Source organism: Schistocerca cancellata, chromosome 1 (assembly GCF_023864275.1).
Source record: "Schistocerca cancellata isolate TAMUIC-IGC-003103 chromosome 1, iqSchCanc2.1, whole genome shotgun sequence".
NCBI classification, from domain to species: Eukaryota; Metazoa; Arthropoda; class Insecta; order Orthoptera; family Acrididae; genus Schistocerca; species Schistocerca cancellata.
In genome coordinates, this window is record NC_064626.1 from 194,632,456 (window position 1) to 194,654,056 (window position 21,601).

The 21,601-nt window shown below is 48.5% G+C and overlaps 68 non-coding genes across 68 annotated transcripts; all 68 read right to left on the reverse strand.

The window, feature by feature from the left end:
- Positions 1–101: 101 nt before the first annotated feature.
- Positions 102–173, reverse strand: Trnat-ugu (transfer RNA threonine (anticodon UGU)). The gene has a single exon. It is a non-coding gene; the product is annotated as a tRNA-Thr (tRNA).
- A 246-nt stretch (positions 174–419) lies between these two features.
- On the reverse strand, positions 420–491 carry Trnat-ugu (transfer RNA threonine (anticodon UGU)). Its single transcript has one exon. It is a non-coding gene; the product is annotated as a tRNA-Thr (tRNA).
- Positions 492–737: 246 nt separating this feature from the next.
- On the reverse strand, positions 738–809 carry Trnat-ugu (transfer RNA threonine (anticodon UGU)). The gene has a single exon. It is a non-coding gene; the product is annotated as a tRNA-Thr (tRNA).
- Positions 810–1,055: 246 nt separating this feature from the next.
- Positions 1,056–1,127, reverse strand: Trnat-ugu (transfer RNA threonine (anticodon UGU)). The gene has a single exon. It is a non-coding gene; the product is annotated as a tRNA-Thr (tRNA).
- A 246-nt stretch (positions 1,128–1,373) lies between these two features.
- On the reverse strand, positions 1,374–1,445 carry Trnat-ugu (transfer RNA threonine (anticodon UGU)). The gene has a single exon. It is a non-coding gene; the product is annotated as a tRNA-Thr (tRNA).
- Positions 1,446–1,691: 246 nt separating this feature from the next.
- Positions 1,692–1,763, reverse strand: Trnat-ugu (transfer RNA threonine (anticodon UGU)). The gene has a single exon. It is a non-coding gene; the product is annotated as a tRNA-Thr (tRNA).
- A 246-nt stretch (positions 1,764–2,009) lies between these two features.
- Trnat-ugu (transfer RNA threonine (anticodon UGU)) lies at positions 2,010–2,081 on the reverse strand. Its single transcript has one exon. It is a non-coding gene; the product is annotated as a tRNA-Thr (tRNA).
- A 246-nt stretch (positions 2,082–2,327) lies between these two features.
- Trnat-ugu (transfer RNA threonine (anticodon UGU)) lies at positions 2,328–2,399 on the reverse strand. The gene has a single exon. It is a non-coding gene; the product is annotated as a tRNA-Thr (tRNA).
- A 246-nt stretch (positions 2,400–2,645) lies between these two features.
- Positions 2,646–2,717, reverse strand: Trnat-ugu (transfer RNA threonine (anticodon UGU)). The gene has a single exon. It is a non-coding gene; the product is annotated as a tRNA-Thr (tRNA).
- Positions 2,718–2,963: 246 nt separating this feature from the next.
- Trnat-ugu (transfer RNA threonine (anticodon UGU)) lies at positions 2,964–3,035 on the reverse strand. The gene has a single exon. It is a non-coding gene; the product is annotated as a tRNA-Thr (tRNA).
- A 246-nt stretch (positions 3,036–3,281) lies between these two features.
- Positions 3,282–3,353, reverse strand: Trnat-ugu (transfer RNA threonine (anticodon UGU)). Its single transcript has one exon. It is a non-coding gene; the product is annotated as a tRNA-Thr (tRNA).
- Positions 3,354–3,599: 246 nt separating this feature from the next.
- Trnat-ugu (transfer RNA threonine (anticodon UGU)) lies at positions 3,600–3,671 on the reverse strand. Its single transcript has one exon. It is a non-coding gene; the product is annotated as a tRNA-Thr (tRNA).
- A 246-nt stretch (positions 3,672–3,917) lies between these two features.
- Trnat-ugu (transfer RNA threonine (anticodon UGU)) lies at positions 3,918–3,989 on the reverse strand. The gene has a single exon. It is a non-coding gene; the product is annotated as a tRNA-Thr (tRNA).
- A 246-nt stretch (positions 3,990–4,235) lies between these two features.
- Trnat-ugu (transfer RNA threonine (anticodon UGU)) lies at positions 4,236–4,307 on the reverse strand. Its single transcript has one exon. It is a non-coding gene; the product is annotated as a tRNA-Thr (tRNA).
- A 246-nt stretch (positions 4,308–4,553) lies between these two features.
- Trnat-ugu (transfer RNA threonine (anticodon UGU)) lies at positions 4,554–4,625 on the reverse strand. Its single transcript has one exon. It is a non-coding gene; the product is annotated as a tRNA-Thr (tRNA).
- A 246-nt stretch (positions 4,626–4,871) lies between these two features.
- On the reverse strand, positions 4,872–4,943 carry Trnat-ugu (transfer RNA threonine (anticodon UGU)). The gene has a single exon. It is a non-coding gene; the product is annotated as a tRNA-Thr (tRNA).
- A 246-nt stretch (positions 4,944–5,189) lies between these two features.
- Positions 5,190–5,261, reverse strand: Trnat-ugu (transfer RNA threonine (anticodon UGU)). The gene has a single exon. It is a non-coding gene; the product is annotated as a tRNA-Thr (tRNA).
- A 246-nt stretch (positions 5,262–5,507) lies between these two features.
- On the reverse strand, positions 5,508–5,579 carry Trnat-ugu (transfer RNA threonine (anticodon UGU)). The gene has a single exon. It is a non-coding gene; the product is annotated as a tRNA-Thr (tRNA).
- A 246-nt stretch (positions 5,580–5,825) lies between these two features.
- On the reverse strand, positions 5,826–5,897 carry Trnat-ugu (transfer RNA threonine (anticodon UGU)). The gene has a single exon. It is a non-coding gene; the product is annotated as a tRNA-Thr (tRNA).
- A 246-nt stretch (positions 5,898–6,143) lies between these two features.
- Trnat-ugu (transfer RNA threonine (anticodon UGU)) lies at positions 6,144–6,215 on the reverse strand. The gene has a single exon. It is a non-coding gene; the product is annotated as a tRNA-Thr (tRNA).
- Positions 6,216–6,461: 246 nt separating this feature from the next.
- Positions 6,462–6,533, reverse strand: Trnat-ugu (transfer RNA threonine (anticodon UGU)). Its single transcript has one exon. It is a non-coding gene; the product is annotated as a tRNA-Thr (tRNA).
- A 246-nt stretch (positions 6,534–6,779) lies between these two features.
- On the reverse strand, positions 6,780–6,851 carry Trnat-ugu (transfer RNA threonine (anticodon UGU)). Its single transcript has one exon. It is a non-coding gene; the product is annotated as a tRNA-Thr (tRNA).
- Positions 6,852–7,097: 246 nt separating this feature from the next.
- Trnat-ugu (transfer RNA threonine (anticodon UGU)) lies at positions 7,098–7,169 on the reverse strand. Its single transcript has one exon. It is a non-coding gene; the product is annotated as a tRNA-Thr (tRNA).
- A 246-nt stretch (positions 7,170–7,415) lies between these two features.
- On the reverse strand, positions 7,416–7,487 carry Trnat-ugu (transfer RNA threonine (anticodon UGU)). The gene has a single exon. It is a non-coding gene; the product is annotated as a tRNA-Thr (tRNA).
- Positions 7,488–7,733: 246 nt separating this feature from the next.
- Trnat-ugu (transfer RNA threonine (anticodon UGU)) lies at positions 7,734–7,805 on the reverse strand. Its single transcript has one exon. It is a non-coding gene; the product is annotated as a tRNA-Thr (tRNA).
- A 246-nt stretch (positions 7,806–8,051) lies between these two features.
- Trnat-ugu (transfer RNA threonine (anticodon UGU)) lies at positions 8,052–8,123 on the reverse strand. Its single transcript has one exon. It is a non-coding gene; the product is annotated as a tRNA-Thr (tRNA).
- Positions 8,124–8,369: 246 nt separating this feature from the next.
- On the reverse strand, positions 8,370–8,441 carry Trnat-ugu (transfer RNA threonine (anticodon UGU)). Its single transcript has one exon. It is a non-coding gene; the product is annotated as a tRNA-Thr (tRNA).
- Positions 8,442–8,687: 246 nt separating this feature from the next.
- Trnat-ugu (transfer RNA threonine (anticodon UGU)) lies at positions 8,688–8,759 on the reverse strand. Its single transcript has one exon. It is a non-coding gene; the product is annotated as a tRNA-Thr (tRNA).
- Positions 8,760–9,005: 246 nt separating this feature from the next.
- Trnat-ugu (transfer RNA threonine (anticodon UGU)) lies at positions 9,006–9,077 on the reverse strand. The gene has a single exon. It is a non-coding gene; the product is annotated as a tRNA-Thr (tRNA).
- Positions 9,078–9,323: 246 nt separating this feature from the next.
- Trnat-ugu (transfer RNA threonine (anticodon UGU)) lies at positions 9,324–9,395 on the reverse strand. The gene has a single exon. It is a non-coding gene; the product is annotated as a tRNA-Thr (tRNA).
- A 246-nt stretch (positions 9,396–9,641) lies between these two features.
- On the reverse strand, positions 9,642–9,713 carry Trnat-ugu (transfer RNA threonine (anticodon UGU)). Its single transcript has one exon. It is a non-coding gene; the product is annotated as a tRNA-Thr (tRNA).
- A 246-nt stretch (positions 9,714–9,959) lies between these two features.
- Trnat-ugu (transfer RNA threonine (anticodon UGU)) lies at positions 9,960–10,031 on the reverse strand. The gene has a single exon. It is a non-coding gene; the product is annotated as a tRNA-Thr (tRNA).
- Positions 10,032–10,277: 246 nt separating this feature from the next.
- Trnat-ugu (transfer RNA threonine (anticodon UGU)) lies at positions 10,278–10,349 on the reverse strand. The gene has a single exon. It is a non-coding gene; the product is annotated as a tRNA-Thr (tRNA).
- A 246-nt stretch (positions 10,350–10,595) lies between these two features.
- On the reverse strand, positions 10,596–10,667 carry Trnat-ugu (transfer RNA threonine (anticodon UGU)). The gene has a single exon. It is a non-coding gene; the product is annotated as a tRNA-Thr (tRNA).
- A 246-nt stretch (positions 10,668–10,913) lies between these two features.
- Positions 10,914–10,985, reverse strand: Trnat-ugu (transfer RNA threonine (anticodon UGU)). The gene has a single exon. It is a non-coding gene; the product is annotated as a tRNA-Thr (tRNA).
- Positions 10,986–11,231: 246 nt separating this feature from the next.
- Positions 11,232–11,303, reverse strand: Trnat-ugu (transfer RNA threonine (anticodon UGU)). The gene has a single exon. It is a non-coding gene; the product is annotated as a tRNA-Thr (tRNA).
- Positions 11,304–11,549: 246 nt separating this feature from the next.
- On the reverse strand, positions 11,550–11,621 carry Trnat-ugu (transfer RNA threonine (anticodon UGU)). The gene has a single exon. It is a non-coding gene; the product is annotated as a tRNA-Thr (tRNA).
- Positions 11,622–11,867: 246 nt separating this feature from the next.
- Trnat-ugu (transfer RNA threonine (anticodon UGU)) lies at positions 11,868–11,939 on the reverse strand. The gene has a single exon. It is a non-coding gene; the product is annotated as a tRNA-Thr (tRNA).
- Positions 11,940–12,185: 246 nt separating this feature from the next.
- Trnat-ugu (transfer RNA threonine (anticodon UGU)) lies at positions 12,186–12,257 on the reverse strand. Its single transcript has one exon. It is a non-coding gene; the product is annotated as a tRNA-Thr (tRNA).
- A 246-nt stretch (positions 12,258–12,503) lies between these two features.
- On the reverse strand, positions 12,504–12,575 carry Trnat-ugu (transfer RNA threonine (anticodon UGU)). The gene has a single exon. It is a non-coding gene; the product is annotated as a tRNA-Thr (tRNA).
- A 246-nt stretch (positions 12,576–12,821) lies between these two features.
- Positions 12,822–12,893, reverse strand: Trnat-ugu (transfer RNA threonine (anticodon UGU)). Its single transcript has one exon. It is a non-coding gene; the product is annotated as a tRNA-Thr (tRNA).
- A 246-nt stretch (positions 12,894–13,139) lies between these two features.
- Positions 13,140–13,211, reverse strand: Trnat-ugu (transfer RNA threonine (anticodon UGU)). The gene has a single exon. It is a non-coding gene; the product is annotated as a tRNA-Thr (tRNA).
- Positions 13,212–13,454: 243 nt separating this feature from the next.
- Trnat-ugu (transfer RNA threonine (anticodon UGU)) lies at positions 13,455–13,526 on the reverse strand. The gene has a single exon. It is a non-coding gene; the product is annotated as a tRNA-Thr (tRNA).
- Positions 13,527–13,772: 246 nt separating this feature from the next.
- Trnat-ugu (transfer RNA threonine (anticodon UGU)) lies at positions 13,773–13,844 on the reverse strand. The gene has a single exon. It is a non-coding gene; the product is annotated as a tRNA-Thr (tRNA).
- A 246-nt stretch (positions 13,845–14,090) lies between these two features.
- On the reverse strand, positions 14,091–14,162 carry Trnat-ugu (transfer RNA threonine (anticodon UGU)). The gene has a single exon. It is a non-coding gene; the product is annotated as a tRNA-Thr (tRNA).
- A 242-nt stretch (positions 14,163–14,404) lies between these two features.
- Positions 14,405–14,478, reverse strand: Trnat-ugu (transfer RNA threonine (anticodon UGU)). Its single transcript has one exon. It is a non-coding gene; the product is annotated as a tRNA-Thr (tRNA).
- A 246-nt stretch (positions 14,479–14,724) lies between these two features.
- Trnat-ugu (transfer RNA threonine (anticodon UGU)) lies at positions 14,725–14,795 on the reverse strand. Its single transcript has one exon. It is a non-coding gene; the product is annotated as a tRNA-Thr (tRNA).
- Positions 14,796–15,040: 245 nt separating this feature from the next.
- On the reverse strand, positions 15,041–15,112 carry Trnat-ugu (transfer RNA threonine (anticodon UGU)). Its single transcript has one exon. It is a non-coding gene; the product is annotated as a tRNA-Thr (tRNA).
- A 246-nt stretch (positions 15,113–15,358) lies between these two features.
- Trnat-ugu (transfer RNA threonine (anticodon UGU)) lies at positions 15,359–15,430 on the reverse strand. Its single transcript has one exon. It is a non-coding gene; the product is annotated as a tRNA-Thr (tRNA).
- Positions 15,431–15,676: 246 nt separating this feature from the next.
- Positions 15,677–15,748, reverse strand: Trnat-ugu (transfer RNA threonine (anticodon UGU)). The gene has a single exon. It is a non-coding gene; the product is annotated as a tRNA-Thr (tRNA).
- A 246-nt stretch (positions 15,749–15,994) lies between these two features.
- On the reverse strand, positions 15,995–16,066 carry Trnat-ugu (transfer RNA threonine (anticodon UGU)). The gene has a single exon. It is a non-coding gene; the product is annotated as a tRNA-Thr (tRNA).
- A 246-nt stretch (positions 16,067–16,312) lies between these two features.
- Positions 16,313–16,384, reverse strand: Trnat-ugu (transfer RNA threonine (anticodon UGU)). The gene has a single exon. It is a non-coding gene; the product is annotated as a tRNA-Thr (tRNA).
- A 246-nt stretch (positions 16,385–16,630) lies between these two features.
- On the reverse strand, positions 16,631–16,702 carry Trnat-ugu (transfer RNA threonine (anticodon UGU)). The gene has a single exon. It is a non-coding gene; the product is annotated as a tRNA-Thr (tRNA).
- A 246-nt stretch (positions 16,703–16,948) lies between these two features.
- Positions 16,949–17,020, reverse strand: Trnat-ugu (transfer RNA threonine (anticodon UGU)). The gene has a single exon. It is a non-coding gene; the product is annotated as a tRNA-Thr (tRNA).
- A 246-nt stretch (positions 17,021–17,266) lies between these two features.
- On the reverse strand, positions 17,267–17,338 carry Trnat-ugu (transfer RNA threonine (anticodon UGU)). Its single transcript has one exon. It is a non-coding gene; the product is annotated as a tRNA-Thr (tRNA).
- Positions 17,339–17,584: 246 nt separating this feature from the next.
- Positions 17,585–17,656, reverse strand: Trnat-ugu (transfer RNA threonine (anticodon UGU)). Its single transcript has one exon. It is a non-coding gene; the product is annotated as a tRNA-Thr (tRNA).
- Positions 17,657–17,902: 246 nt separating this feature from the next.
- Positions 17,903–17,974, reverse strand: Trnat-ugu (transfer RNA threonine (anticodon UGU)). The gene has a single exon. It is a non-coding gene; the product is annotated as a tRNA-Thr (tRNA).
- Positions 17,975–18,220: 246 nt separating this feature from the next.
- Trnat-ugu (transfer RNA threonine (anticodon UGU)) lies at positions 18,221–18,292 on the reverse strand. Its single transcript has one exon. It is a non-coding gene; the product is annotated as a tRNA-Thr (tRNA).
- A 246-nt stretch (positions 18,293–18,538) lies between these two features.
- On the reverse strand, positions 18,539–18,610 carry Trnat-ugu (transfer RNA threonine (anticodon UGU)). The gene has a single exon. It is a non-coding gene; the product is annotated as a tRNA-Thr (tRNA).
- A 246-nt stretch (positions 18,611–18,856) lies between these two features.
- Trnat-ugu (transfer RNA threonine (anticodon UGU)) lies at positions 18,857–18,928 on the reverse strand. Its single transcript has one exon. It is a non-coding gene; the product is annotated as a tRNA-Thr (tRNA).
- A 246-nt stretch (positions 18,929–19,174) lies between these two features.
- Positions 19,175–19,246, reverse strand: Trnat-ugu (transfer RNA threonine (anticodon UGU)). Its single transcript has one exon. It is a non-coding gene; the product is annotated as a tRNA-Thr (tRNA).
- A 246-nt stretch (positions 19,247–19,492) lies between these two features.
- On the reverse strand, positions 19,493–19,564 carry Trnat-ugu (transfer RNA threonine (anticodon UGU)). The gene has a single exon. It is a non-coding gene; the product is annotated as a tRNA-Thr (tRNA).
- A 246-nt stretch (positions 19,565–19,810) lies between these two features.
- Trnat-ugu (transfer RNA threonine (anticodon UGU)) lies at positions 19,811–19,882 on the reverse strand. Its single transcript has one exon. It is a non-coding gene; the product is annotated as a tRNA-Thr (tRNA).
- A 246-nt stretch (positions 19,883–20,128) lies between these two features.
- Trnat-ugu (transfer RNA threonine (anticodon UGU)) lies at positions 20,129–20,200 on the reverse strand. The gene has a single exon. It is a non-coding gene; the product is annotated as a tRNA-Thr (tRNA).
- Positions 20,201–20,446: 246 nt separating this feature from the next.
- Positions 20,447–20,518, reverse strand: Trnat-ugu (transfer RNA threonine (anticodon UGU)). The gene has a single exon. It is a non-coding gene; the product is annotated as a tRNA-Thr (tRNA).
- A 246-nt stretch (positions 20,519–20,764) lies between these two features.
- Positions 20,765–20,836, reverse strand: Trnat-ugu (transfer RNA threonine (anticodon UGU)). Its single transcript has one exon. It is a non-coding gene; the product is annotated as a tRNA-Thr (tRNA).
- Positions 20,837–21,082: 246 nt separating this feature from the next.
- Trnat-ugu (transfer RNA threonine (anticodon UGU)) lies at positions 21,083–21,154 on the reverse strand. The gene has a single exon. It is a non-coding gene; the product is annotated as a tRNA-Thr (tRNA).
- A 246-nt stretch (positions 21,155–21,400) lies between these two features.
- Trnat-ugu (transfer RNA threonine (anticodon UGU)) lies at positions 21,401–21,472 on the reverse strand. The gene has a single exon. It is a non-coding gene; the product is annotated as a tRNA-Thr (tRNA).
- Positions 21,473–21,601: the final 129 nt, after the last annotated feature.

Sequence of the window (21,601 nt, forward strand, 5' to 3'; positions counted from 1 at the left end):
TTTCGTCTATCATCATCTGTTATCTTGGCTCTGGCCCGAAAAGACACGCTATTTTGAAATTTTCGGTTCAAAGCATTACATTGGCCCATTTAAAATTGTGCTGCCCCCTGTGAGAATCGAACTCACGACCCCTGGTTTACAAGACCAGTGCTCTGCCCCTGAGCTAAGGAGGCTGTTGCAGTGTACGCTTCTTGCAGTCGTCACAGCGCTCGCGAAAATTACATTCCAGAGCTTAGAAAATGCGTACGAATATCTACTCTGCCACAACAATTCGCTACCACTGAGGTCCACGGCGATGGCTGACGGGGTGTTGCTGTCTTTCGTCTATCATCATCTGTTATCTTGGCTCTGGCCCGAAAAGACACGCTATTTTGAAATTTTCGGTTCAAAGCATTACATTGGCCCATTTAAAATTGTGCTGCCCCCTGTGAGAATCGAACTCACGACCCCTGGTTTACAAGACCAGTGCTCTGCCCCTGAGCTAAGGAGGCTGCTGCAGTGTACACTTCTTGCAGTCGTCACAGCGCTCGCGAAAAATACATTCCAGAGCTTAGAAAATGCGTACGAATATCTACTCTGCCACAACAATTCGCTACCACTGAGGTCCACGGCGATGGCTGACGGGGTGTTGCTGTCTTTCGTCTATCATCATCTGTTATCTTGGCTCTGGCCCGAAAAGACACGCTATTTTGAAATTTTCGGTTCAAAGCATTACATTGGCCCATTTAAAATTGTGCTGCCCCCTGTGAGAATCGAACTCACGACCCCTGGTTTACAAGACCAGTGCTCTGCCCCTGAGCTAAGGAGGCTGTTGCAGTGTACACTTCTTGCAGTCGTCACAGCGCTCGCGAAAAATACATTCCAGAGCTTAGAAAATGCGTACGAATATCTACTCTGCCACAACAATTCGCTACCACTGAGGTCCACGGCGATGGCTGACGGGGTGTTGCTGTCTTTCGTCTATCATCATCTGTTATCTTGGCTCTGGCCCGAAAAGACACGCTATTTTGAAATTTTCGGTTCAAAGCATTACATTGGCCCATTTAAAATTGTGCTGCCCCCTGTGAGAATCGAACTCACGACCCCTGGTTTACAAGACCAGTGCTCTGCCCCTGAGCTAAGGAGGCTGTTGCAGTGTACACTTCTTGCAGTCGTCACAGCGCTCGCGAAAAATACATTCCAGAGCTTAGAAAATGCGTACGAATATCTACTCTGCCACAACAATTCGCTACCACTGAGGTCCACGGCGATGGCTGACGGGGTGTTGCTGTCTTTCGTCTATCATCATCTGTTATCTTGGCTCTGGCCCGAAAAGACACGCTATTTTGAAATTTTCGGTTCAAAGCATTACATTGGCCCATTTAAAATTGTGCTGCCCCCTGTGAGAATCGAACTCACGACCCCTGGTTTACAAGACCAGTGCTCTGCCCCTGAGCTAAGGAGGCTGTTGCAGTGTACACTTCTTGCAGTCGTCACAGCGCTCGCGAAAAATACATTCCAGAGCTTAGAAAATGCGTACGAATATCTACTCTGCCACAACAATTCGCTACCACTGAGGTCCACGTCGATGGCTGACGGGGTGTTGCTGTCTTTCGTCTATCATCATCTGTTATCTTGGCTCTGGCCCGAAAAGACACGCTATTTTGAAATTTTCGGTTCAAAGCATTACATTGGCCCATTTAAAATTGTGCTGCCCCCTGTGAGAATCGAACTCACGACCCCTGGTTTACAATACCAGTGCTCTGCCCCTGAGCTAAGGAGGCTGTTGCAGTGTACACTTCTTGCAGTCGTCACAGCGCTCGCGAAAAATACATTCCAGAGCTTAGAAAATGCGTACGAATATCTACTCTGCCACAACAATTCGCTACCACTGAGGTCCACGGCGATGGCTGACGGGGTGTTGCTGTCTTTCGTCTATCATCATCTGTTATCTTGGCTCTGGCCCGAAAAGACACGCTATTTTGAAATTTTCGGTTCAAAGCATTACATTGGCCCATTTAAAATTGTGCTGCCCCCTGTGAGAATCGAACTCACGACCCCTGGTTTACAAGACCAGTGCTCTGCCCCTGAGCTAAGGAGAATGTTGCAGTGTACGCTTCTTGCAGTCGTCACAGCGCTCGCGAAAAATACATTCCAGAGCTTAGAAAATGCGTACGAATATCTACTCTGCCACAACAATTCGCTACCACTGAGGTCCACGGCGATGGCTGACGGGGTGTTGCTGTCTTTCGTCTATCATCATCTGTTATCTTGGCTCTGGCCCGAAAAGACACGCTATTTTGAAATTTTCGGTTCAAAGCATTACATTGGCCCATTTAAAATTGTGCTGCCCCCTGTGAGAATCGAACTCACGACCCCTGGTTTACAAGACCAGTGCTCTGCCCCTGAGCTAAGGAGGCTGTTGCAGTGTACACTTCTTGCAGTCGTCACAGCGCTCGCGAAAAATACATTCCAGAGCTTAGAAAATGCGTACGAATATCTACTCTGCCACAACAATTCGCTACCACTGAGGTCCACGGCGATGGCTGACGGGGTGTTGCTGTCTTTCGTCTATCATCATCTGTTATCTTGGCTCTGGCCCGAAAAGACACGCTATTTTGAAATTTTCGGTTCAAAGCATTACATTGGCCCATTTAAAATTGTGCTGCCCCCTGTGAGAATCGAACTCACGACCCCTGGTTTACAAGACCAGTGCTCTGCCCCTGAGCTAAGGAGGCTGTTGCAGTGTACACTTCTTGCAGTCGTCACAGCGCTCGCGAAAAATACATTCCAGAGCTTAGAAAATGCGTACGAATATCTACTCTGCCACAACAATTCGCTACCACTGAGGTCCACGGCGATGGCTGACGGGGTGTTGCTGTCTTTCGTCTATCATCATCTGTTATCTTGGCTCTGGCCCGAAAAGACACGCTATTTTGAAATTTTCGGTTCAAAGCATTACATTGGCCCATTTAAAATTGTGCTGCCCCCTGTGAGAATCGAACTCACGACCCCTGGTTTACAAGACCAGTGCTCTGCCCCTGAGCTAAGGAGGCTGTTGCAGTGTACGCTTCTTGCAGTCGTCACAGCGCTCGCGAAAAATACATTCCAGAGCTTAGAAAATGCGTACGAATATCTACTCTGCCACAACAATTCGCTACCACTGAGGTCCACGGCGATGGCTGACGGGGTGTTGCTGTCTTTCGTCTATCATCATCTGTTATCTTGGCTCTGGCCCGAAAAGACACGCTATTTTGAAATTTTCGGTTCAAAGCATTACATTGGCCCATTTAAAATTGTGCTGCCCCCTGTGAGAATCGAACTCACGACCCCTGGTTTACAAGACCAGTGCTCTGCCCCTGAGCTAAGGAGGCTGTTGCAGTGTACGCTTCTTGCAGTCGTCACAGCGCTCGCGAAAAATACATTCCAGAGCTTAGAAAATGCGTACGAATATCTACTCTGCCACAACAATTCGCTACCACTGAGGTCCACGGCGATGGCTGACGGGGTGTTGCTGTCTTTCGTCTATCATCATCTGTTATCTTGGCTCTGGCCCGAAAAGACACGCTATTTTGAAATTTTCGGTTCAAAGCATTACATTGGCCCATTTAAAATTGTGCTGCCCCCTGTGAGAATCGAACTCACGACCCCTGGTTTACAAGACCAGTGCTCTGCCCCTGAGCTAAGGAGGCTGTTGCAGTGTACACTTCTTGCAGTCGTCACAGCGCTCGCGAAAAATACATTCCAGAGCTTAGAAAATGCGTACGAATATCTACTCTGCCACAACAATTCGCTACCACTGAGGTCCACGGCGATGGCTGACGGGGTGTTGCTGTCTTTCGTCTATCATCATCTGTTATCTTGGCTCTGGCCCGAAAAGACACGCTATTTTGAAATTTTCGGTTCAAAGCATTACATTGGCCCATTTAAAATTGTGCTGCCCCCTGTGAGAATCGAACTCACGACCCCTGGTTTACAAGACCAGTGCTCTGCCCCTGAGCTAAGGAGGCTGTTGCAGTGTACACTACTTGCAGTCGTCACAGCTCTCGCGAAAAATACATTCCAGAGCTTAGAAAATGCGTACGAATATCTACTCTGCCACAACAATTCGCTACCACTGAGGTCCACGGCGATGGCTGACGGGGTGTTGCTGTCTTTCGTCTATCATCATCTGTTATCTTGGCTCTGGCCCGAAAAGACACGCTATTTTGAAATTTTCGGTTCAAAGCATTACATTGGCCCATTTAAAATTGTGCTGCCCCCTGTGAGAATCGAACTCACGACCCCTGGTTTACAAGACCAGTGCTCTGCCCCTGAGCTAAGGAGGCTGTTGCAGTGTACACTTCTTGCAGTCGTCACAGCGCTCGCGAAAAATACATTCCAGAGCTTAGAAAATGCGTACGAATATCTACTCTGCCACAACAATTCGCTACCACTGAGGTCCACGGCGATGGCTGACGGGGTGTTGCTGTCTTTCGTCTATCATCATCTGTTATCTTGGCTCTGGCCCGAAAAGACACGCTATTTTGAAATTTTCGGTTCAAAGCATTACATTGGCCCATTTAAAATTGTGCTGCCCCCTGTGAGAATCGAACTCACGACCCCTGGTTTACAAGACCAGTGCTCTGCCCCTGAGCTAAGGAGGCTGTTGCAGTGTACGCTTCTTGCAGTCGTCACAGCGCTCGCGAAAAATACATTCCAGAGCTTAGAAAATGCGTACGAATATCTACTCTGCCACAACAATTCGCTACCACTGAGGTCCACGGCGATGGCTGACGGGGTGTTGCTGTCTTTCGTCTATCATCATCTGTTATCTTGGCTCTGGCCCGAAAAGACACGCTATTTTGAAATTTTCGGTTCAAAGCATTACATTGGCCCATTTAAAATTGTGCTGCCCCCTGTGAGAATCGAACTCACGACCCCTGGTTTACAAGACCAGTGCTCTGCCCCTGAGCTAAGGAGGCTGTTGCAGTGTACACTTCTTGCAGTCGTCACAGCGCTCGCGAAAAATACATTCCAGAGCTTAGAAAATGCGTACGAATATCTACTCTGCCACAACAATTCGCTACCACTGAGGTCCACGGCGATGGCTGACGGGGTGTTGCTGTCTTTCGTCTATCATCATCTGTTATCTTGGCTCTGGCCCGAAAAGACACGCTATTTTGAAATTTTCGGTTCAAAGCATTACATTGGCCCATTTAAAATTGTGCTGCCCCCTGTGAGAATCGAACACACGACCCCTGGTTTACAAGACCAGTGCTCTGCCCCTGAGCTAAGGAGGCTGTTGCAGTGTACACTTCTTGCAGTCGTCACAGCGCTCGCGAAAAATACATTCCAGAGCTTAGAAAATGCGTACGAATATCTACTCTGCCACAACAATTCGCTACCACTGAGGTCCACGGCGATGGCTGACGGGGTGTTGCTGTCTTTCGTCTATCATCATCTGTTATCTTGGCTCTGGCCCGAAAAGACACGCTATTTTGAAATTTTCGGTTCAAAGCATTACATTGGCCCATTTAAAATTGTGCTGCCCCCTGTGAGAATCGAACTCACGACCCCTGGTTTACAAGACCAGTGCTCTGCCCCTGAGCTAAGGAGGCTGTTGCAGTGTACACTTCTTGCAGTCGTCACAGCGCTCGCGAAAAATACATTCCAGAGCTTAGAAAATGCGTACGAATATCTACTCTGCCACAACAATTCGCTACCACTGAGGTCCACGGCGATGGCTGACGGGGTGTTGCTGTCTTTCGTCTATCATCATCTGTTATCTTGGCTCTGGCCCGAAAAGACACGCTATTTTGAAATTTTCGGTTCAAAGCATTACATTGGCCCATTTAAAATTGTGCTGCCCCCTGTGAGAATCGAACTCACGACCCCTGGTTTACAAGACCAGTGCTCTGCCCCTGAGCTAAGGAGGCTGTTGCAGTGTACACTTCTTGCAGTCGTCACATTGCTAGCGAAAAATACATTCCAGAGCTTAGAAAATGCGTACGAATATCTACTCTGCCACAACAATTCGCTACCACTGAGGTCCACGGCGATGGCTGACGGGGTGTTGCTGTCTTTCGTCTATCATCATCTGTTATCTTGGCTCTGGCCCGAAAAGACACGCTATTTTGAAATTTTCGGTTCAAAGCATTACATTGGCCCATTTAAAATTGTGCTGCCCCCTGTGAGAATCGAACTCACGACCCCTGGTTTACAAGACCAGTGCTCTGCCCCTGAGCTAAGGAGGCTGTTGCAGTGTACGCTTCTTGCAGTCGTCACAGCGCTCGCGAAAAATACATTCCAGAGCTTAGAAAATGCGTACAAATATCTACTCTGCCACAACAATTCGCTACCACTGAGGTCCACGGCGATGGCTGACGGGGTGTTGCTGTCTTTCGTCTATCATCATCTGTTATCTTGGCTCTGGCCCGAAAAGACACGCTATTTTGAAATTTTCGGTTCAAAGCATTACATTGGCCCATTTAAAATTGTGCTGCCCCCTGTGAGAATCGAACTCACGACCCCTGGTTTACAAGACCAGTGCTCTGCCCCTGAGCTAAGGAGGCTGTTGCAGTGTACGCTTCTTGCAGTCGTCACAGCGCTCACGAAAAATACATTCCAGAGCTTAGAAAATGCGTACGAATATCTACTCTGCCACAACAATTCGCTACCACTGAGGTCCACGGCGATGGCTGACGGGGTGTTGCTGTCTTTCGTCTATCATCATCTGTTATCTTGGCTCTGGCCCGAAAAGACACGCTATTTTGAAATTTTCGGTTCAAAGCATTACATTGGCCCATTTAAAATTGTGCTGCCCCCTGTGAGAATCGAACTCACGACCCCTGGTTTACAAGACCAGTGCTCTGCCCCTGAGCTAAGGAGGCTGTTGCAGTGTACACTTCTTGCAGTCGTCACAGCGCTCGCGAAAAATACATTCCAGAGCTTAGAAAATGCGTACGAATATCTACTCTGCCACAACAATTCGCTACCACTGAGGTCCACGGCGATGGCTGACGGGGTGTTGCTGTCTTTCGTCTATCATCATCTGTTATCTTGGCTCTGGCCCGAAAAGACACGCTATTTTGAAATTTTCGGTTCAAAGCATTACATTGGCCCATTTAAAATTGTGCTGCCCCCTGTGAGAATCGAACTCACGACCCCTGGTTTACAAGACCAGTGCTCTGCCCCTGAGCTAAGGAGGCTGTTGCAGTGTACACTTCTTGCAGTCGTCACAGCGCTCGCGAAAAATACATTCCAGAGCTTAGAAAATGCGTACGAATATCTACTCTGCCACAACAATTCGCTACCACTGAGGTCCACGGCGATGGCTGACGGGGTGTTGCTGTCTTTCGTCTATCATCATCTGTTATCTTGGCTCTGGCCCGAAAAGACACGCTATTTTGAAATTTTCGGTTCAAAGCATTACATTGGCCCATTTAAAATTGTGCTGCCCCCTGTGAGAATCGAACTCACGACCCCTGGTTTACAAGACCAGTGCTCTGCCCCTGAGCTAAGGAGGCTGTTGCAGTGTACGCTTCTTGCAGTCGTCACAGCGCTCGCGAAAAATACATTCCAGAGCTTAGAAAATGCGTACGAATATCTACTCTGCCACAACAATTCGCTACCACTGAGGTCCACGGCGATGGCTGACGGGGTGTTGCTGTCTTTCGTCTATCATCATCTGTTATCTTGGCTCTGGCCCGAAAAGACACGCTATTTTGAAATTTTCGGTTCAAAGCATTACATTGGCCCATTTAAAATTGTGCTGCCCCCTGTGAGAATCGAACTCAAGACCCCTGGTTTACAAGACCAGTGCTCTGCCCCTGAGCTAAGGAGGCTGTTGCAGTGTACGCTTCTTGCAGTCGTCACAGCGCTCGCGAAAAATACATTCCAGAGCTTAGAAAATGCGTACGAATATCTACTCTGCCACAACAATTCGCTACCACTGAGGTCCACGGCGATGGCTGACGGGGTGTTGCTGTCTTTCGTCTATCATCATCTGTTATCTTGGCTCTGGCCCGAAAAGACACGCTATTTTGAAATTTTCGGTTCAAAGCATTACATTGGCCCATTTAAAATTGTGCTGCCCCCTGTGAGAATCGAACTCAAGACCCCTGGTTTACAAGACCAGTGCTCTGCCCCTGAGCTAAGGAGGCTGTCGCAGTGTACGCTTCTTGCAGTCGTCACAGCGCTCGCGAAAAATACATTCCAGAGCTTAGAAAATGCGTACGAATATCTACTCTGCCACAACAATTCGCTACCACTGAGGTCCACGGCGATGGCTGACGGGGTGTTGCTGTCTTTCGTCTATCATCATCTGTTATCTTGGCTCTGGCCCGAAAAGACACGCTATTTTGAAATTTTCGGTTCAAAGCATTACATTGGCCCATTTAAAATTGTGCTGCCCCCTGTGAGAATCGAACTCACGGCCCCTGGTTTACAAGACCAGTGCTCTGCCCCTGAGCTAAGGAGGCTGTTGCAGTGTACGCTTCTTGCAGTCGTCACAGCGCTCGCGAAAAATACATTCCAGAGCTTAGAAAATGCGTACGAATATCTACTCTGCCACAACAATTCGCTACCACTGAGGTCCACGGCGATGGCTGACGGGGTGTTGCTGTCTTTCGTCTATCATCATCTGTTATCTTGGCTCTGGCCCGAAAAGACACGCTATTTTGAAATTTTCGGTTCAAAGCATTACATTGGCCCATTTAAAATTGTGCTGCCCCCTGTGAGAATCGAACTCACGACCCCTGGTTTACAAGACCAGTGCTCTGCCCCTGAGCTAAGGAGGCTGTTGCAGTGTACGCTTCTTGCAGTCGTCACAGCGCTCGCGAAAAATACATTCCAGAGCTTAGAAAATGCGTACGAATATCTACTCTGCCACAACAATTCGCTACCACTGAGGTCCACGGCGATGGCTGACGGGGTGTTGCTGTCTTTCGTCTATCATCATCTGTTATCTTGGCTCTGGCCCGAAAAGACACGCTATTTTGAAATTTTCGGTTCAAAGCATTACATTGGCCCATTTAAAATTGTGCTGCCCCCTGTGAGAATCGAACTCACGACCCCTGGTTTACAAGACCAGTGCTCTGCCCCTGAGCTAAGGAGGCTGTTGCAGTGTACGCTTCTTGCAGTCGTCACAGCGCTCGCGAAAAATACATTCCAGAGCTTAGAAAATGCGTACGAATATCTACTCTGCCACAACAATTCGCTACCACTGAGGTCCACGGCGATGGCTGACGGGGTGTTGCTGTCTTTCGTCTATCATCATCTGTTATCTTGGCTCTGGCCCGAAAAGACACGCTATTTTGAAATTTTCGGTTCAAAGCATTACATTGGCCCATTTAAAATTGTGCTGCCCCCTGTGAGAATCGAACTCACGACCCCTGGTTTACAAGACCAGTGATCTGCCCCTGAGCTAAGGAGGCTGTTGCAGTGTACGCTTCTTGCAGTCGTCACAGCGCTCGCGAAAAATACATTCCAGAGCTTAGAAAATGCGTACGAATATCTACTCTGCCACAACAATTCGCTACCACTGAGGTCCACGGCGATGGCTGACGGGGTGTTGCTGTCTTTCGTCTATCATCATCTGTTATCTTGGCTCTGGCCCGAAAAGACACGCTATTTTGAAATTTTCGGTTCAAAGCATTACATTGGCCCATTTAAAATTGTGCTGCCCCCTGTGAGAATCGAACTCACGACCCCTGGTTTACAAGACCAGTGCTCTGCCCCTGAGCTAAGGAGGCTGTTGCAGTGTACGCTTCTTGCAGTCGTCACAGCGCTCGCGAAAAATACATTCCAGAGCTTAGAAAATGCGTACGAATATCTACTCTGCCACAACAATTCGCTACCACTGAGGTCCACGGCGATGGCTGACGGGGTGTTGCTGTCTTTCGTCTATCATCATCTGTTATCTTGGCTCTGGCCCGAAAAGACACGCTATTTTGAAATTTTCGGTTCAAAGCATTACATTGGCCCATTTAAAATTGTGCTGCCCCCTGTGAGAATCGAACTCACGACCCCTGGTTTACAAGACCAGTGCTCTGCCCCTGAGCTAAGGAGGCTGTTGCAGTGTACACTTCTTGCAGTCGTCACAGCGCTCGCGAAAAATACATTCCAGAGCTTAGAAAATGCGTACGAATATCTACTCTGCCACAACAATTCGCTACCACTGAGGTCCACGGCGATGGCTGACGGGGTGTTGCTGTCTTTCGTCTATCATCATCTGTTATCTTGGCTCTGGCCCGAAAAGACACGCTATTTTGAAATTTTCGGTTCAAAGCATTACATTGGCCCATTTAAAATTGTGCTGCCCCCTGTGACAATCGAACTCACGACCCCTGGTTTACAAGACCAGTGCTCTGCCCCTGAGCTAAGGAGGCTGTTGCAGTGTACACTTCTTGCAGTCGTCACAGCGCTCGCGAAAAATACATTCCAGAGCTTAGAAAATGCGTACGAATATCTACTCTGCCACAACAATTCGCTACCACTGAGGTCCACGGCGATGGCTGACGGGGTGTTGCTGTCTTTCGTCTATCATCATCTGTTATCTTGGCTCTGGCCCGAAAAGACACGCTATTTTGAAATTTTCGGTTCAAAGCATTACATTGGCCCATTTAAAATTGTGCTGCCCCCTGTGAGAATCGAACTCACGACCCCTGGTTTACAAGACCAGTGCTCTGCCTCTGAGCTAAGGAGGCTGTTGCAGTGCACGCTTCTTGCAGTCGTCACAGCGCTCGCGAAAAATACATTCCAGAGCTTAGAAAATGCGTACTAATATCTACTCTGCCACAACAATTCGCTACCACTGAGGTCCACGGCGATGGCTGACGGGGTGTTGCTGTCTTTCGTCTATCATCATCTGTTATCTTGGCTCTGGCCCGAAAAGACACGCTATTTTGAAATTTTCGGTTCAAAGCATTACATTGGCCCATTTAAAATTGTGCTGCCCCCTGTGAGAATCGAACTCACGACCCCTGGTTTACAAGACCAGTGCTCTGCCCCTGAGCTAAGGAGGCTGTTGCAGTGTACGCTTCTTGCAGTCGTCACAGCGCTCGCGAAAAATACATTCCAGAGCTTAGAAAATGCGTACGAATATCTACTCTGCCACAACAATTCGCTACCACTGAGGTCCACGGCGATGGCTGACGGGGTGTTGCTGTCTTTCGTCTATCATCATCTGTTATCTTGGCTCTGGCCCGAAAAGACACGCTATTTTGAAATTTTCGGTTCAAAGCATTACATTGGCCCATTTAAAATTGTGCTGCCCCCTGTGAGAATCGAACTCACGACCCCTGGTTTACAAGACCAGTGCTCTGCCCCTGAGCTAAGGAGGCTGTTGCAGTGTACACTTCTTGCAGTCGTCACAGCGCTCGCGAAAAATACATTCCAGAGCTTAGAAAATGCGTACGAATATCTACTCTGCCACAACAATTCGCTACCACTGAGGTCCACGGCGATGGCTGACGGGGTGTTGCTGTCTTTCGTCTATCATCATCTGTTATCTTGGCTCTGGCCCGAAAAGACACGCTATTTTGAAATTTTCGGTTCAAAGCATTACATTGGCCCATTTAAAATTGTGCTGCCCCCTGTGAGAATCGAACTCACGACCCCTGGTTTACAAGACCAGTGCTCTGCCCCTGAGCTAAGGAGGCTGTTGCAGTGTACGCTTCTTGCAGTCGTCACAGCGCTCGCGAAAAATACATTCCAGAGCTTAGAAAATGCGTACGAATATCTACTCTGCCACAACAATTCGCTACCACTGAGGTCCACGGCGATGGCTGACGGGGTGTTGCTGTCTTTCGTCTATCATCATCTGTTATCTTGGCTCTGGCCCGAAAAGACACGCTATTTTGAAATTTTCGGTTCAAAGCATTACATTGGCCCATTTAAAATTGTGCTGCCCCCTGTGAGAATCGAACTCACGACCCCTGGTTTACAAGACCAGTGCTCTGCCCCTGAGCTAAGGAGGCTGTTGCAGTGCACGCTTCTTGCAGTCGTCACAGCGCTCGCGAAAAATACATTCCAGAGCTTAGAAAATGCGTACGAATATCTACTCTGCCACAACAATTCGCTACCACTGAGGTCCACGGCGATGGCTGACGGGGTGTTGCTGTCTTTCGTCTATCATCATCTGTTATCTTGGCTCTGGCCCGAAAAGACACGCTATTTTGAAATTTTCGGTTCAAAGCATTACATTGGCCCATTTAAAATTGTGCTGCCCCCTGTGAGAATCGAACTCACGATCCCTGGTTTACAAGACCAGTGCTCTGCCCCTGAGCTAAGGAGGCTGTTGCAGTGTACACTTCTTGCAGTCGTCACAGCGCTCGCGAAAAATACATTCCAGAGCTTAGAAAATGCGTACGAATATCTACTCTGCCACAACAATTCGCTACCACTGAGGTCCACGGCGATGGCTGACGGGGTGTTGCTGTCTTTCGTCTATCATCATCTGTTATCTTGGCTCTGGCCCGAAAAGACACGCTATTTTGAAATTTTCGGTTCAAAGCATTACATTGGCCCATTTAAAATTGTGCTGCCCCCTGTGAGAATCGAACTCACGACCCCTGGTTTACAAGACCAGTGCTCTGCCCCTGAGCTAAGGAGGCTGTTGCAGTGTACGCTTCTTGCAGTCGTCACAGCGCTCGCGAAAAATACATTCCAGAGCTTAGAAAATGCGTACGAATATCTACTCTGCCACAACAATTCGCTACCACTGAGGTCCACGGCGATGGCTGACGGGGTGTTGCTGTCTTTCGTCTATCATCATCTGTTATCTTGGCTCTGGCCCGAAAAGACACGCTATTTTGAAATTTTCGGTTCAAAGCATTACATTGGCCCATTTAAAATTGTGCTGCCCCCTGTGAGAATCGAACTCACGACCCCTGGTTTACAAGACCAGTGCTCTGCCCCTGAGCTAAGGAGGCTGTTGCAGTGTACGCTTCTTGCAGTCGTCACAACGCTCGCGAAAAATACATTCCAGAGCTTAGAAAATGCGTACGAATATCTACTCTGCCACAACAATTCGCTACCACTGAGGTCCACGGCGATGGCTGACGGGGTGTTGCTGTCTTTCGTCTATCATCATCTGTTATCTTGGCTCTGGCCCGAAAAGACACGCTATTTTGAAATTTTCGGTTCAAAGCATTACATTGGCCCATTTAAAATTGTGCTGCCCCCTGTGAGAATCGAACTCACGACCCCTGGTTTACAAGACCAGTGCTCTGCCCCTGAGCTAAGGAGGCTGTTGCAGTGTACGCTTCTTGCAGTCGTCACAGCGCTCGCGAAAAATACATTCCAGAGCTTAGAAAATGCGTACGAATATCTACTCTGCCACAATTCGCTACCACTGAGGTCCACGGCGATGGCTGACGGGGTGTTGCTGTCTTTCGTCTATCATCATCTGTTATCTTGGCTCTGGCCCGAAAAGACACGCTATTTTGAAATTTTCGGTTCAAAGCATTACATTGGCCCATTTAAAATTGTGCTGCCCCCTGTGAGAATCGAACTCACGACCCCTGGTTTACAAGACCAGTGCTCTGCCCCTGAGCTAAGGAGGCTGTTGCAGTGTACACTTCTTGCAGTCGTCACAGCGCTCGCGAAAAATACATTCCAGAGCTTAGAAAATGCGTACGAATATCTACTCTGCCACAACAATTCGCTACCACTGAGGTCCACGGCGATGGCTGACGGGGTGTTGCTGTCTTTCGTCTATCATCATCTGTTATCTTGGCTCTGGCCCGAAAAGACACGCTATTTTGAAATTTTCGGTTCAAAGCATTACATTGGCCCATTTAAAATTGTGCTGCCCCCTGTGAGAATCGAACTCACGACCCCTGGTTTACAAGACCAGTGCTCTGCCCCTGAGCTAAGGAGGCTGTTGCAGTGTACGCTTCTTGCAGTCGTCACAGCGCTCGCGAAAAATACATTCCAGAGCTTAGAAAATGCGTACGAATATCTACTCTGCCACAACAATTCGCTACCACTGAGGTCCACGGCGATGGCTGACGGGGTGTTGCTGTCTTTCGTCTATCATCATCTGTTATCTTGGCTCTGGCCCGAAAAGACACGCTATTTTGAAATTTTCGGTTCAAAGCATTACATTGGCCCATTTAAAATTGTGCTGCCCCCTGTGAGAATCGAACTCACGACCCCTGGTTTACAAGACCAGTGCTCTGCCCCTGAGCTAAGGAGGCTGTTGCAGTGTACGCTTCTTGCAGTCGTCACAGCGCTCGCGAAAAATACATTCCAGAGCTTAGAAAATGCGTACGAATATCTACTCTGCCACAACAATTCGCTACCACTGAGGTCCACGGCGATGGCTGACGGGGTGTTGCTGTCTTTCGTCTATCATCATCTGTTATCTTGGCTCTGCCCGAAAAGACACGCTATTTTGAAATTTTCGGTTCAAAGCATTACATTGGCCCATTTAAAATTGTGCTGCCCCTGTGAGAATCGAACTCACGACCCCTGGTTTACAAGACCAGTGCTCTGCCCCTGAGCTAAGGAGGCTGTTGCAGTGTACGCTTCTTGCAGTCGTCACAGCGCTCGCGAAAAATACATTCCAGAGCTTAGAAAATGCGTACGAATATCTACTCTGCCACAACAATTCGCTACCACTGAGGTCCACGGCGATGGCTGACGGGGTGTTGCTGTCTTTCGTCTATCATCATCTGTTATCTTGGCTCTGGCCCGAAAAGACACGCTATTTTGAAATTTTCGGTTCAAAGCATTACATTGGCCCATTTAAAATTGTGCTGCCCCCTGTGAGAATCGAACTCACGACCCCTGGTTTACAAGACCAGTGCTCTGCCCTGAGCTAAGGAGGCTGTTGCAGTGTACACTTCTTGCAGTCGTCACAGCGCTCGCGAAAAATACATTCCAGAGCTTAGAAAATGCGTACGAATATCTACTCTGCCACAACAATTCGCTACCACTGAGGTCCACGGCGATGGCTGACGGGGTGTTGCTGTCTTTCGTCTATCATCATCTGTTATCTTGGCTCTGGCCCGAAAAGACACGCTATTTGAAATTTTCGGTTCAAAGCATTACATTGGCCCATTTAAAATTGTGCTGCCCCCTGTGAGAATCGAACTCACGACCCCTGGTTTACAAGACCAGTGCTCTGCCCCTGAGCTAAGGAGGCTGTTGCAGTGTACACTTCTTGCAGTCGTCACAGCGCTCGCGAAAAATACATTCCAGAGCTTAGAAAATGCGTACGAATATCTACTCTGCCACAACAATTCGCTACCACTGATGTCCACGGCGATGGCTGACGGGGTGTTGCTGTCTTTCGTCTATCATCATCTGTTATCTTGGCTCTGGCCCGAAAAGACACGCTATTTTGAAATTTTCGGTTCAAAGCATTACATTGGCCCATTTAAAATTGTGCTGCCCCCTGTGAGAATCGAACTCACGACCCCTGGTTTACAAGACCAGTGCTCTGCCCCTGAGCTAAGGAGGCTGTTGCAGTGTACGCTTCTTGCAGTCGTCACAGCGCTCGCGAAAAATACATTCCAGAGCTTAGAAAATGCGTACGAATATCTACTCTGCCACAACAATTCGCTACCACTGAGGTCCACGGCGATGGCTGACGGGGTGTTGCTGTCTTTCGTCTATCATCATCTGTTATCTTGGCTCTGGCCCGAAAAGACACGCTATTTTGAAATTTTCGGTTCAAAGCATTACATTGGCCCATTTAAAATTGTGCTGCCCCCTGTGAGAATCGAACTCACGACCCCTGGTTTACAAGACCAGTGCTCTGCCCCTGAGCTAAGGAGGCTGTTGCAGTGTACGCTTCTTGCAGTCGTCACAGCGCTCGCGAAAAATACATTCCAGAGCTTAGAAAATGCGTACGAATATCTACTCTGCCACAGCAATTCGCTACCACTGAGGTCCACGGCGATGGCTGACGGGGTGTTGCTGTCTTTCGTCTATCATCATCTGTTATCTTGGCTCTGGCCCGAAAAGACACGCTATTTTGAAATTTTCGGTTCAAAGCATTACATTGGCCCATTTAAAATTGTGCTGCCCCCTGTGAGAATCGAACTCACGACCCCTGGTTTACAAGACCAGTGCTCTGCCCCTGAGCTAAGGAGGCTGTTGCAGTGTACACTTCTTGCAGTCGTCACAGCGCTCGCGAAAAATACATTCCAGAGCTTAGAAAATGCGTACGAATATCTACTCTGCCACAACAATTCGCTACCACTGAGGTCCACGGCGATGGCTGACGGGGTGTTGCTGTCTTTCGTCTATCATCATCTGTTATCTTGGCTCTGGCCCGAAAAGACACGCTATTTTGAAATTTTCGGTTCAAAGCATTACATTGGCCCATTTAAAATTGTGCTGCCCCCTGTGAGAATCGAACTCACGACCCCTGGTTTACAAGACCAGTGCTCTGCCCCTGAGCTAAGGAGGCTGTTGCAGTGTACGCTTCTTGCAGTCGTCACAGCGCTCGCGAAAAATACATTCCAGAGCTTAGAAAATGCGTACGAATATCTACTCTGCCACAACAATTCGCTACCACTGAGGTCCACGGCGATGGCTGACGGGGTGTTGCTGTCTTTCGTCTATCATCATCTGTTATCTTGGCTCTGGCCCGAAAAGACACGCTATTTTGAAATTTTCGGTTCAAAGCATTACATTGGCCCATTTAAAATTGTGCTGCCCCCTGTGAGAATCGAACTCACGACCCCTGGTTTACAAGACCAGTGCTCTGCCCCTGAGCTAAGGAGGCTGTTGCAGTGTACGCTTCTTGCAGTCGTCACAGCGCTCGCGAAAAATACATTCCAGAGCTTAGAAAATGCGTACGAATATCTACTCTGCCACAACAATTCGCTACCACTGAGGTCCACGGCGATGGCTGACGGGGTGTTGCTGTCTTTCGTCTATCATCATCTGTTATCTTGGCTCTGGCCCGAAAAGACACGCTATTTTGAAATTTTCGGTTCAAAGCATTACATTGGCCCATTTAAAATTGTGCTGCCCCCTGTGAGAATCGAACTCACGACCGCTGGTTTACAAGACCAGTGCTCTGCCCCTGAGCTAAGGAGGCTGTTGCAGTGTACGCTTCTTGCAGTCGTCACAGCGCTCGCGAAAAATACATTCCAGAGCTTAGAAAATGCGTACGAATATCTACTCTGCCACAACAATTCGCTACCACTGAGGTCCACGGCGATGGCTGACGGGGTGTTGCTGTCTTTCGTCTATCATCATCTGTTATCTTGGCTCTGGCCCGAAAAGACACGCTGTTTTGAAATTTTCGGTTCAAAGCATTACATTGGCCCATTTAAAATTGTGCTGCCCCCTGTGAGAATCGAACTCACGACCCCTGGTTTACAAGACCAGTGCTCTGCCCCTGAGCTAAGGAGGCTGTTGCAGTGTACGCTTCTTGCAGTGGTCACAGCGCTCGCGAAAAATACATTCCAGAGCTTAGAAAATGCGTACGAATATCTACTCTGCCACAACAATTCGCTACCACTGAGGTCCACGGCGATGGCTGACGGGGTGTTGCTGTCTTTCGTCTATCATCATCTGTTATCTTGGCTCTGGCCCGAAAAGACACGCTATTTTGAAATTTTCGGTTCAAAGCATTACATTGGCCCATTTAAAATTGTGCTGCCCCCTGTGAGAATCGAACTCACGACCCCTGGTTTACAAGACCAGTGCTCTGCCCCTGAGCTAAGGAGGCTGTTGCAGTGTACGCTTCTTGCAGTCGTCACAGCGCTCGCGAAAAATACATTCCAGAGCTTAGAAAATGCGTACGAATATCTACTCTGCCACAACAATTCGCTACCACTGAGGTCCACGGCGATGGCTGACGGGGTGTTGCTGTCTTTCGTCTATCATCATCTGTTATCTTGGCTCTGGCCCGAAAAGACACGCTATTTTGAAATTTTCGGTTCAAAGCATTACATTGGCCCATTTAAAATTGTGCTGCCCCCTGTGAGAATCGAACTCACGACCCCTGGTTTACAAGACCAGTGCTCTGCCCCTGAGCTAAGGAGGCTGTTGCAGTGTACGCTTCTTGCAGTCGTCACAGCGCTCGCGAAAAATACATTCCAGAGCTTAGAAAATGCGTACGAATATCTACTCTGCCACAACAATTCGCTACCACTGAGGTCCACGGCGATGGCTGACGGGGTGTTGCTGTCTTTCGTCTATCATCATCTGTTATCTTGGCTCTGGCCCGAAAAGACACGCTGTTTTGAAATTTTCGGTTCAAAGCATTACATTGGCCCATTTAAAATTGTGCTGCCCCCTGTGAGAATCGAACTCACGACCCTTGGTTTACAAGACCAGTGCTCTGCCCCTGAGCTAAGGAGGCTGTTGCAGTGTACACTTCTTGCAGTCGTCACAGCGCTCGCGAAAAATACATTCCAGAGCTTAGAAAATGCGTACGAATATCTACTCTGCCACAACAATTCGCTACCACTGAGGTCCACGGCGATGGCTGACGGGGTGTTGCTGTCTTTCGTCTATCATCATCTGTTATCTTGGCTCTGGCCCGAAAAGACACGCTATTTTGAAATTTTCGGTTCAAAGCATTACATTGGCCCATTTAAAATTGTGCTGCCCCCTGTGAGAATCGAACTCACGACCCCTGGTTTACAAGACCAGTGCTCTGCCCCTGAGCTAAGGAGGCTGTTGCAGTGTACGCTTCTTGCAGTCGTCACAGCGCTCGCGAAAAATACATTCCAGAGCTTAGAAAATGCGTACGAATATCTACTCTGCCACAACAATTCGCTACCACTGAGGTTCACGGCGATGGCTGACGGGGTGTTGCTGTCTTTCGTCTATCATCATCTGTTATCTTGGCTCTGGCCCGAAAAGACACGCTATTTTGTAATTTTCGGTTCAAAGCATTACATTGGCCCATTTAAAATTGTGCTGCCCCCTGTGAGAATCGAACTCACGACCCCTGGTTTACAAGACCAGTGCTCTGCCCCTGAGCTAAGGAGGCTGTTGCAGTGTACGCTTCTTGCAGTCGTCACAGCGCTCGCGAAAAATACATTCCAGAGCTTAGAAAATGCGTACGAATATCTACTCTGCCACAACAATTCGCTACCACTGAGGTCCACGGCGATGGCTGACGGGGTGTTGCTGTCTTTCGTCTATCATCATCTGTTATCTTGGCTCTGGCCCGAAAAGACACGCTATTTTGAAATTTTCGGTTCAAAGCATTACATTGGCCCATTTAAAATTGTGCTGCCCCCTGTGAGAATCGAACTCACGACCCCTGGTTTACAAGACCAGTGCTCTGCCCCTGAGCTAAGAAGGCTGTTGCAGTGTACGCTTCTTGCAGTCGTCACAGCGCTCGCGAAAAATACATTCCAGAGCTTAGAAAATGCGTACGAATATCTACTCTGCCACAACAATTCGCTACCACTGAGGTCCACGGCGATGGCTGACGGGGTGTTGCTGTCTTTCGTCTATCATCATCTGTTATCTTGGCTCTGGCCCGAAAAGACACGCTATTTTGAAATTTTCGGTTCAAAGCATTACATTGGCCCATTTAAAATTGTGCTGCCCCCTGTGAGAATCGAACTCACGACCCCTGGTTTACAAGACCAGTGCTCTGCCCCTGAGCTAAGGAGGCTGTTGCAGTGTACGCTTCTTGCAGTCGTCACAGCGCTCGCGAAAAATACATTCCAGAGCTTAGAAAATGCGTACGAATATCTACTCTGCCACAACAATTCGCTACCACTGAGGTCCACGGCGATGGCTGACGGGGTGTTGCTGTCTTTCGTCTATCATCATCTGTTATCTTGGCTCTGGCCCGAAAAGACACGCTATTTTGAAATTTTCGGTTCAAAGCATTACATTGGCCCATTTAAAATTGTGCTGCCCCCTGTGAGAATCGAACTCACGACCCCTGGTTTACAAGACCAGTGCTCTGCCCCTGAGCTAAGGAGGCTGTTGCAGTGTACGCTTCTTGCAGTCGTCACAGCGCTCGCGAAAAATACATTCCAGAGCTTAGAAAATGCGTACGAATATCTACTCTGCCACAACAATTCGCTACCACTGAGGTCCACGGCGATGGCTGACGGGGTGTTGCTGTCTTTCGTCTATCATCATCTGTTATCTTGGCTCTGGCCCGAAAAGACACGCTATTTTGAAATTTTCGGTTCAAAGCATTACATTGGCCCATTTAAAATTGTGCTGCCCCCTGTGAGAATCGAACTCACGACCCCTGGTTTACAAGACCAGTGCTCTGCCCCTGAGCTAAGGAGGCTGTTGCAGTGTACGCTTCTTGCAGTCGTCACAGCGCTCGCGAAAAATACATTCCAGAGCTTAGAAAATGCGTACGAATATCTACTCTGCCACAACAATTCGCTACCACTGAGGTCCACGGCGATGGCTGACGGGGTGTTGCTGTCTTTCGTCTATCATCATCTGTTATCTTGGCTCTGGCCCGAAAAGACACGCTATTTTGAAATTTTCGGTTCAAAGCATTACATTGGCCCATTTAAAATTGTGCTGCCCCCTGTGAGAATCGAACTCACGACCCCTGTTTTACAAGACCAGTGCTCTGCCCCTGAGCTAAGGAGGCTGTTGCAGTGTACGCTTCTTGCAGTCGTCACAGCGCTCGCGAAAAATACATTCCAGAGCTTAGAAAATGCGTACGAATATCTACTCTGCCACAACAATTCGCTACCACTGAGGTCCACGGCGATGGCTGACGGGGTGTTGCTGTCTTTCGTCTATCATCATCTGTTATCTTGGCTCTGGCCCGAAAAGACACGCTATTTTGAAATTTTCGGTTCAAAGCATTACATTGGCCCATTTAAAATTGTGCTGCCCCCTGTGAGAATCGAACTCACGACCCCTGGTTTACAAGACCAGTGCTCTGCCCCTGAGCTAAGGAGGCTGTTGCAGTGTACGCTTCTTGCAGTCGTCACAGCGCTCGCGAAAAATACATTCCAGAGCTTAGAAAATGCGTACGAATATCTACTCTGCCACAACAATTCGCTACCACTGAGGTCCACGGCGATGGCTGACGGGGTGTTGCTGTCTTTCGTCTATCATCATCTGTTATCTTGGCTCTGGCCCGAAAAGACACGCTATTTTGAAATTTTCGGTTCAAAGCATTACATTGGCCCATTTAAAATTGTGCTGCCCCCTGTGAGAATCGAACTCACGACCCCTGGTTTACAAGACCAGTGCTCTGCCCCTGAGCTAAGGAGGCTGTTGCAGTGTACGCTTCTTGCAGTCGTCACAGCGCTCGCGAAAAATACATTCCAGAGCTTAGAAAATGCGTACGAATATCTACTCTGCCACAACAATTCGCTACCACTGAGGTCCACGGCGATGGCTGACGGGGTGTTGCTGTCTTTCGTCTATCATCATCTGTTATCTTGGCTCTGGCCCGAAAAGACACGCTATTTTGAAATTTTCGGTTCAAAGCATTACATTGGCCCATTTAAAATTGTGCTGCCCCCTGTGAGAATCGAACTCACGACCCCTGGTTTACAAGACCAGTGCTCTGCCCCTGAGCTAAGGAGGCTGTTGCAGTGTACGCTTCTTGCAGTCGTCACAGCGCTCGCGAAAAATACATTCCAGAGCTTAGAAAATGCGTACGAATATCTACTCTGCCACAACAATTCGCTACCACTGAGGTCCTCGGCGATGGCTG